A 9762-nucleotide genomic window follows, 5' to 3' on the forward strand; every position below is an offset into this window, starting at 1 on the left:
AAATCTAGTTTAAAGCCCTCTTAATGAGCCCTGATAACTCTTGTCCTAGAACCCTTTTTCCCCTGGAAGTCAACGTATTCCTGCCTGTTACCAGCAGGCCTGGTGTTTTGTAGATCAGGCCATGATCAAAGAACCCAAAGTCCTGCTGGCAGCACCAGACTCAAAGCCAGGCACTGATCTCCTGGCTCCTCCTGTTTACCCCCTCATCATTCCCCGCAACTGGAGGGATAGACAAGAACACAACTTGAGCTCCTGATCCCTTGACCATCTGTCCCAGGGTCTTGAAATCTCTCTTCATTGCCCTTGGACTTCTTTTTGTTACCTCATCACTGCCTACCTGAAAGAGCAAAAGTGGGTAGTAGTCTGAGGGCCGTACCAGGGAAGGAAGCATCCTCTTCACGTCCTTGACCCGGGCCCCACGGAGGCAGCAGACCTCCCTATGTACCGGGTCCAGCCTGCATATTGGGCCTTCCGCTCCATTCTGTAGCAAGTCACCTATGACAAGGACACGTCTTTTCTTCTTTACTGCAGAGGTTTTGATGCGGGGGGAGGTCTGACTAGACCTCGCTGACACCTCCAAGGTAGGAGAACTATCGTGCTCATCATCATCCAGGTTCCTTTGCAGACAACTGTACCTGTTACATAATAGCGCCTGGGAAGATGAGGTAGTCACCGGTCAGTCTCGAGTGCGGCACCTGTTGCACTGTGCAGGAACTTCCTGCCATTGCCCCCTGTCCTCCAGGTTACCACCTTCAGTTGAGGTGATAGAGGATAGGGAGTTCTCTGTTGCAGGGGTTCTGTCTGCCTGCTGGGTTTCTGTCGTGGGATGCAGGATTCTACTCCAAGTATCTATCTCCCTCTCGCATTCCCTGATGCTCCTCAACCTACTTAGCTCCTCCCTGAGCTCCATCACTAATTGGAGGAGATCCTCTACCTGGGCATATCTCCCACAGGCGTACCTGTCACTGCCATCTGACACCAGCATAAGAGCAGGGCACACCCTACAGCCTGGTGTCTGTGTGGTAGCATGTTCCCACAAGAGATCCATCTGAGAGGCTGCATCAGACCTGGTGGTTGTGGAGCTCATGGATGCTACAGTCTTGTGACTAGTTGCCATTGCTACCTGGCTGGGTTGGCAGTCTTCCAGTACTATCCTGCGCGAACTCCTGTGCAGACTGCTGTGATTGGACTGGTGTGTCACACCCTGTTTGGCCACCCTCTGGATGATGTAGAGAAGATGGATCCCAACTCTCATCTGCACAACAGCAAATGAACAAGAGGCATCAAACTGAAGCTGTGGCAAGGGAGATTTGGATCAGTTAACTGAGGGAAAAAAACACACTTCACATTGTGGGAGGTCAAGCACTGGAACAGGTCATCCAGAGAGGCTGTAGAGTCTCCATTCTTGGAGATATTAAAAATTTGACTGGAAAAATCATTGGGCAACCTGAACTGTTTTGCCCTGCTTGGAACAAAATACCTCAAAAAGTGAGGGTTTGAACTGGGTACCTCAAAAAGTGGTATCCAAATTATTCTGAAGTTTTATGTAGAGGTCTCCATCTGAACTAGTCACTAAAAGCTTCCTTTAGAGACAGTGAATGTTGAATTTTGGACATAAAATCCACTGGGACTCTAAATTTTTAGTTCAAACAGAGGCAGAAAAGTTACACAGCAGATACCAAATCTTAAAGAACAAAAACCCCATCCTCTATTTTTCTGTTTCTCCATTCTCTCTACTCTCTCTCTGCCATCCTTAATTTTTCCAGGGATTTCTCAGCAATCTCTCTCTCCTCCTCCTGTCCTGCCCACCTTCCTCTCTCCACAGGTGCTTTAAACTCTTTCTGTCCCAGTGCTAACATGTGTTTTGGTTTTGTGGTTGAGGACATGCATTCATGAAGATTATAAAATTAGTTTGTGCTTGCTACTGCTGTCTCCGGCAGTTATTTCCCTACAGCAACAGCTGGAACAGTTTACGTAAAAACATTTGTTATACATTTGCTATTGTAACTCTGCTCCTGACACAATGATTCTTTCTTTTACCCAAATGGGTGAAGAAACAGTGTGCTCTCTGAATGGACAGAAGGGAAGAAAATCTCTGCTCTGACTGTCCATCCGGGGTGAATATGTGCGGAGGAAGAAATGCCTGAAATACTTTCCTATCTGCTGAATCTTAGCCAGAGCTGAGGTGTTCTCCCAACTAATCATTTTAGTCAATGAAGCCATGACACAGGAAAGCTATCAGATGTTGATCTCATTCTCCTAGTCTTTGAATACCTTGGCATTTTTATTTAGCCTTACAAGATAAGAAAGTGTTATTAATCTCCTCTTACTGGTAAGAAACTGAGGCACACTGTGTAACTTCAGGTGTCTGTAACTTATTTGTCTCCATTTGGCTAATTATCTTCACTCTCATTATAGTTAATGACAATCCAATCAACAAAGTGAATGGAGTTCAGGGTGTGAATCACCTGACAAAGTGCATGTCTAATTTAGAGTGAGATAAATCTCTACAGTCTACTGAGTGTGATTCAGTTGCCCAGGCACCAGCATTTACTGAAGCTTTAGGCAACTGAAGATGTCTAATACATTTACATATTGCTGGTCAACAGGACAGAGAACCAAGAGAAGACCCAATGGATTTTAAGACACCTAAAATAATTCCAGGGACCTATGATCAGGCCAAATAACTGACTTAATAGATGACTTCCACAAACAATAAAGAAAGTTCTAGGAAGTTAACTCAAAACTCTCAGATTTTCCTACCCGAAATAATTTTCCCAAGGTTAACTCCAGTACCAAAAGAGACTGAAAACATGTCTTCTAGCACTGAGAATAATGTGTTATTCACTAGCCCCTGTGATACTTGAAGGGTCTCTGAAAGGAGAGGTACGCATCTGAAAAAGGAATCACCCATCCCTTAGTCACTCATTACCGAAGTGGCTTGAGGAAGATCTCAAGAACAAAACTGCTCGAAAGTCTCAAGATTTCTGGCAGGCTGTCACTCAGTGTGTGGCTGTCTAGATTGCCAGCACAAGGCACTTGGATGTCTGTTTATTTGTATTATTTATTAAGCAAATGATTTCTATGCATGGCATCTGGAAACATGCCATAAATAAAACACAGCGGAGCTTTAAATTTAACTGCTATCCATAGACAGACATACAAATGTCCCTCAGCTTTCCCTGAACTGCCACGACTAACCTCCATAAATAACATCCAGAGCTTACCGTCAGCACCAAAGGACAGATGGATTGCAGAGCAAGTCCTGCCTCCTGCTATCTTCTGGAGGAGACTTGCTAGAAGTCATTGACACCAAAAACCCAGCTCTGCACCTATGGGAAAAATCTTTCATATAATGAGGAGCATGGAGCACAGGAAGAATAGATCCTATCTTACTTAGGGATTGATCAGATGACCTCTTAAGACGCCTTCCATCTATCTTGGACTATCTTCCAAATAGCATTGAGCAAGGCTCTGAAAGTGAACTTTTCAGATAGCAGCGGTTTCCTAAAGAACCAAAATCTCTCATGACCTACAGCACAAAATTTATATCTACACATCAGGTCAGATTGTGTCCAGGTCCAGGCTGAGGTCCAGGTTCACCCACTCTGCACCCGCATTGACTGGAATATTTAATAATCAGATCTGGGGAGCTCTCCAGAAAGGGGAGAACTTAAATATTTTTCATTACCAGAAAACGAGGCAAGCATTGATTCTTATGGTCTGGATGAACCAAAGGGAGCCAAGCAATTGCAGGCTAGGTCATCCGAAGCTACTCTTCTTAAGAAGACTTCAGGTGATGTTCCTCAAAGTGTAGAAGTCAATCTTCTGCCCTTTTATATTGTTGGAGTGGCCCATTTCATCGTTGGTTGTTGTTGTTTGGTTGGGTTTTTTTGCCTTGATTATGCCTTCTAGGCAATTCCAAGATATGATATAGGTAAAGGAAATTTGTAAGCAATCATCCTGTTTTTCAGGAAAAAAAAAAAATAACATAAGGCCATTCTGTGCCAGTGGTCCTCAGAGATGGAGAACAGAGCTGGCAATTTTGAATGGACCACCCCAGATGTAACTTCTAAGCCTGAGCAGCTGCAGGGTGAACACCCAGATACGTGAGTAAAAAATAAAAATATTATGGTGAGGCTTAAACCTGCGGTCAAGACCCTTCCTCACCTTACAAAGGAACCCAGAAAATACAAACTTAAGGAGGGTGACCTGCTCCACAATTAGAGTTGGAGGGGACCTTAAAGAGCATCTAGTTCCAACCCTCCTGCCATGGGCAGGGACACCTCCCACTAGACCAGGCTGCTCAAAGCCTCATCCAGCCTGGCCTTGAACACCTCCAGGGATGGGGCATTGACAACTTCCCTGGGCAACCTATTCCACTGCCTCACTACCCTTACAGTAAAGAATTTCTTCCTGATATCCAATCTAAATCTGCTTTCTCTCAACTTGAGGCCATTACCCCATGTCCTATCATAACACTCCCTGATAAAAAGTCCCTCCCCATCCTTCCTGTAGGTCCCCTTTAGGGACTGGAAGGCTGTTATAAGGTCTCCCTGGAGCCTTCTCTTCTGCAGGCTGCACAACCCCAACTCTCTCCTCCTCTACAACAGGACACAAGAGAAGACTAGTGGTATAATGTAATACAACAAGTCAGCTAGCAAATGGTCACCAGCACTGGAATGTGGGATACCACATCTGAAACAGTGCACGAGGTCACTGATTGCGCAGATAAAGAACACTTTTTACCTGCACTACAAAGTCTCAAAATATTTACCTTGGGACAATATATGGGACAAATAGTGTTCGGCATTTCACCTGTCAGTGCAACAGAAGGATTGGGTGAGAAAACAGATGCTCAAGGCACTTTACACTAGGGTTTTATCAGCCCTCTGCCATGGCAAGGACACACACAGCTCAAGAGAGACATGGGCTGGAGTTCTGAATCTAGTGACTTGGGGCTTTGCGGGACAGACAGTCTGGGACAGGATTAGGGCACTTCAATAAGACCTAATAGTCCACTAGGACACTTATTCCATCCCTCTTACAGTCCCACCTTCTCCTAAATTGGGATTGCTGCTGTGTGGCTTGTCCCCTTACCAGTACCCCTTCTCTCCCTGCACCTGTGCCCCCCGTGAGGCATTGCTCATTCCCGAGCTCATTATGTTCAGTTATAGTTCAATAGACTCAATAATTAACGACCCTCTGAGGAACAAGGACTGCAGTCAGACTGAGACTCCTAGTCTGTGCAGGAGCATGAGGGCTTGAAGCGAAAGGACTTGTAATTAATGTCCTCTAAAATATGCAAATGAGATTTCCTTGCCCTTAGACCAAAGGCGACTGAATTAGTCAAACAAAAAGGGAAGAAGAACACGAGACAATATTTAAATTAGAGAACAGAGTGGGGGTGATGCTTTTATTCCACAGTAATTTAGATTACAAATCCACCCTCCCCTGGACCAGTGAGCATTTCTGTCTGCTCTGTTGCCTAATTTGTGCTTGGCTCAAAGGAGAAAGTTATTTTGTTTAATTTTTTTTTCTATTTCTTTACAACTCAGGAAGCCTGGAAGAGAAGCAGCTCTGGGAAGGAACAGCCAGGTTCAGAAAACAAAGCAAGACAACACAGCAGCAATCAGTGAGGTGGTCTCTGAAAGCAAACATGAGCTCCTGGGATTCTTTCAATTAGATTATTTGGGGAAAATCTTTGGGTAGAGGTAAAAACTTGTCTTTTGCAACTTGAATAAATTCTCTTTGCTCCTAAGTCCTTACAGGAGGATGAAGAATGAGGTAAGTAATTCTCTGGGAAGAAAAGGAAAGAGGGTGGATATAAGTTAAAGCCACTGGAAAAGGTATATAGAGATACTCACAGAGATAAAAGACAACAGAAAAAAGAAAGAGCAGGATGTGATGTCCACTCAGTGGTGTCCTTGAAGAATGAAACTGGACCTCTCTTGCTTCATTGCATTATTTTGTCACTGGTTTCATCCTTCATGTCTCTGCTGCAAAACTGCTGATTGCTAAGAATAAGCCTCATCTGGCAACATCAGCGTTAGCCTCTCCCCCTCCACTCCACTGCAAAACATTGGAGGACCACAGACCCGCAAATCAATTCTGCATTCAGCCATTTTCTTTTGAGTTCATTTTCTTTTGAGTTCATTTTCTGTTGATTTCAGTAAACAGCTCAGTAAAAGATAGCATGGCCCTATGCCAAACCTTGCAGAGATCTTAAGCAGGTAGGTCTGGAGACTCAGGTCAAAAAATGTTGACATATTCATCCAAATAAATGGCTAGAGGTGCATTATTTTAAAGAAATGGAAATAATTGCACACTTTTAGGAAATGAGGCACCTCATCCTAAGGAAATCGTCTAAACTAGGGCAGATGAATCCAAAACGGTTTACAAACCTGTGAGTGGGCAACTGATTTTGGTTCTTTCCAGTCTATCTCTAATGCCTGATGCAGGAACATTGCACATTTTGGTGATGTCTTCCTGTGTAACACTTTGTCTGTAAGGTAACAATCCTGGTTTCTCTGTCTGATTCGGTAAAATAGGTCCATAAGTCTCTCTTAGGAAATTTTCTCCTTTCTTTGGCATTTATGGGTGAAGTCCCTGTTCAGAGAGCTCAGTTTTCCTTCCAATCAGGAGACAGGACAGACTGCTGAGGAAGGCTGAGGCTAAATATCATTGGTTCTATCAAGCTAACCTGATTTATGGTCTTTCTCAAATCACCTGCCCTCTCCGTATATTTGCTTTTCCTCCCTGTCTCCACCTGGAGTGATTACTGAGGTTGTAACTCCTTCAAGGGAGCAAAATCTTGTGTTGTTTTTTTTCTTTTTCTTTCCTTTTTTCTGGGGATTCATATGGCAATGCCCTTTTAAACTCGTGTCTGCCTTTCTCTTGGCCCAGTTTATTTGTTGTGTTTCGAAGGATTTTTTTCCACACAAGTCACTGTGCCTGGCTTGCCCACTAGGTGTCATGAAATCATGAGCTCTCAGAGCAGTGGGCGATGGGGACTTTTAGCTGTTTTGTAGCAAATTGCTGGAGTTCCTCCCTGGCCATCTGCTTTCTGTAGGTAGCCCACTCAGTTGGGAACTGTGAGCAAAAGCATCAGCTGCTGCCAGCACTAGCCTATTTTCAGCTCCAAGGAATCACGATTGCTGGCTGCGCTGCCAGGAACAGAAGCACTTGGCATTTTCTGTGTGTTGGTGGGTAAACGAGCAAACCCAGAGAGAGATGGGTTTGGCTTCAGCTGACCCACCATTAGACATGGACAGTTCTGCATCCCTTCCAAATCTTCATATATGCAGCAGGAAGAAATTGGCTCCCATTATTTACAAACTGCTTGAAGAAGAAACTGTGCTGGAAGAAAAGAAGTTGCACTTGGGAGCGGTGAAGAAACCTTCCTGGAAAGGCACACTTAACTCAGGCAGAAAAAATATTAAGTTTTCAGGCTAGGGACATGACTCAGATCAAGAGTTGCAGGTTCTCTACAGCTTCATATACAAAGGTCTTCAGAATCTAAGTGTTGCTTAATAGGTTTCGGATGCTTTCCTTTCTTTTCAGAACTGCCCTTTCATTTTTCTTTCATTCTTCATATGATTAGCTGTCATTTATCCACTTGTCTTCTTTTTTAAAGAGCTGTCTTCTCTTTGACTGGCCTTTATTCAGGGGGGTGCAAGTACTTTGCACTACTTGCTTGACTTCAAATAAAACGATTGTTAGTGTAGCTGGTTGTTTATTTCCAAATGTTAGTTTTATTTCTTTTCCTTGCAAATGAAAGGAGAGGGAGAGGATTTCAGCTCTTGTGTTTTCATCTGAGGGGTTTGCAAGATGGAGTTATTCAAGTTGCCTTCCACAGAGGAAAACTTTGTTAAGGTGAAAGTCGACTTTGTGAAGATTTGGACATCCCTGTACTAACATCAGAGAGAGACTGCTGAGTGACAAGATGTCACCACAGCAGGACCCTTTCTCCCCCTTCCTTCATGCTGCATTGATGCACAACAGTGCACCAGGTAACCTTGCTCTCTTGAGCAAGGTCACTTGGTTGGGAAGATCTTCTTCCAGAGATGATGCCACGTGAGTTGGAGAGCAAGCACATCTTCCCAGAGACTCATGTTAACAGTTCAGTAAATGTATGATTTTTCTGAGCCAACAGCTTGTCAGACCCAAATAAGACTTCCACATTTCCTTTTACATTGTTGGAAGCAAATCCCTCAGGATGCCTTGCAAAGGATTTTTGCTGCCAACCTCTCTCTGTTGATGTTCTAGCCTAGTTTGTAAATTAGCTCAGGCCAGACACAAGTCCAAAGAGGTGCTAGGGATGTGACCTCCTGATCTGAGGGTGAAAAGAAGAGTGAGAGTTTGTCCATATGGAGCAAATCTCTGTTTAGACACTTTGATTCACAGATTGAGAACTGATGCTAGCTTATTCTAGACCTTGGCCTGCAGTTGTAGAGATTCAACAACAGAGGAAGAGAAGTCCAGAGCGGAGAAGAGACACGTTCTAGGGCAGAGAGTGGTTGCTGGCAGAAGAAAGCCTCTAAATCCCTTGTTGCATTCTTGTGAAATCATTATGAAGCCCCACTGTTTGACAGCTGTGCAAAACCTCATGTAAATCTATGCACAGCAAAGTCCCGCCTTCATGAGGAACCACCTGCAGCCCCTGTTTCACCTTCTCAGAGGAGCCTGGGAGACCTCTGTAGATATATCTTGCCATCAAGCAACAGAACTGGTAGGAAGCAAGATCTGGTCTGCAGGAACCCAGTGGCTGTGATCATTTTAGCTGAGAATCTGCAGGCAGTGTGGATGAGCCTATTTCCCCAAAAAGCAGCAGCAGGTTGTGCATCACCCATCTGCCCTGCATCCCGTGCTGCCATCCTCGTCCTTCCTGAGCCAATTTCCTCTGGTTTTATATGCTTCGAAGCCAGGAGAGGGCAGCAACGCTCATAGACAGACAAACCAGTCCCGGTGTTGTCCCTCGCTCTTTCTCTGAGTGACTGACAGGGGCATCCCAGCACCCTGGTCATATTCAGATGGGCAGCAGTGTAGACAGGTGCCTCTGGCACTTCTAACTCAGGTGGAACTTCGTAGTAAAAAAACCTTTTATTGTAAAGGGATACTTCTCCTCTGCAGCATGGTTTACACAGGGCTGTGATTTAAAGACCCAATCCAACATTACAGGCTGCAGCCAAGCAACCTCATGGATCTCTGGAAATCATCTAGTCCAATACCCCTGCCAGAGCAGGGTCACCTAGATCAAGTTGCACAGGACCACGTCCAGGAGGGTTTGGAATGTCTCCAGAGATGGAGACTCCACCACCTCTCTGAGCAGCCTGTGCCAGTGCTCTGACACCCCCCAAGTCAAGAAGTTCCTCCTCTATTTAGATGGAAGTTCCTATGTTCAACTTTGTGCCCGTTACCTCTTGTCCTGTTACTGGGCACCACTGAAAAGAGCCTGTCCCCATCCTCCTGACACCCACACTTGAAGTATTTATAAGCATTGATAAGATCCCCTCTCAGTCATTTTTCCGGGAAGACCCAAGTCCCTCATCCTTTCTTCATCACAGAATCACAGAATCACAGAATGGTTTGGGTTGAAAGGGACCTTAAAGATCATCTAGTTCCAATCCCCCTGCCATGGGCAGGGACACCTCCCACTAGACCAGGCTGCTCAAAGCTTCACCCAGCCTGGCCTTGAACACCTCCAGGGATGGGGCATCGACAGCTTCCCTGGGCAACTTGTTCCAGTGCCTCACTACCCTT

Source organism: Larus michahellis, chromosome 2 (assembly GCF_964199755.1).
Source record: "Larus michahellis chromosome 2, bLarMic1.1, whole genome shotgun sequence".
NCBI lineage: Eukaryota > Metazoa > Chordata > Aves > Charadriiformes > Laridae > Larus > Larus michahellis.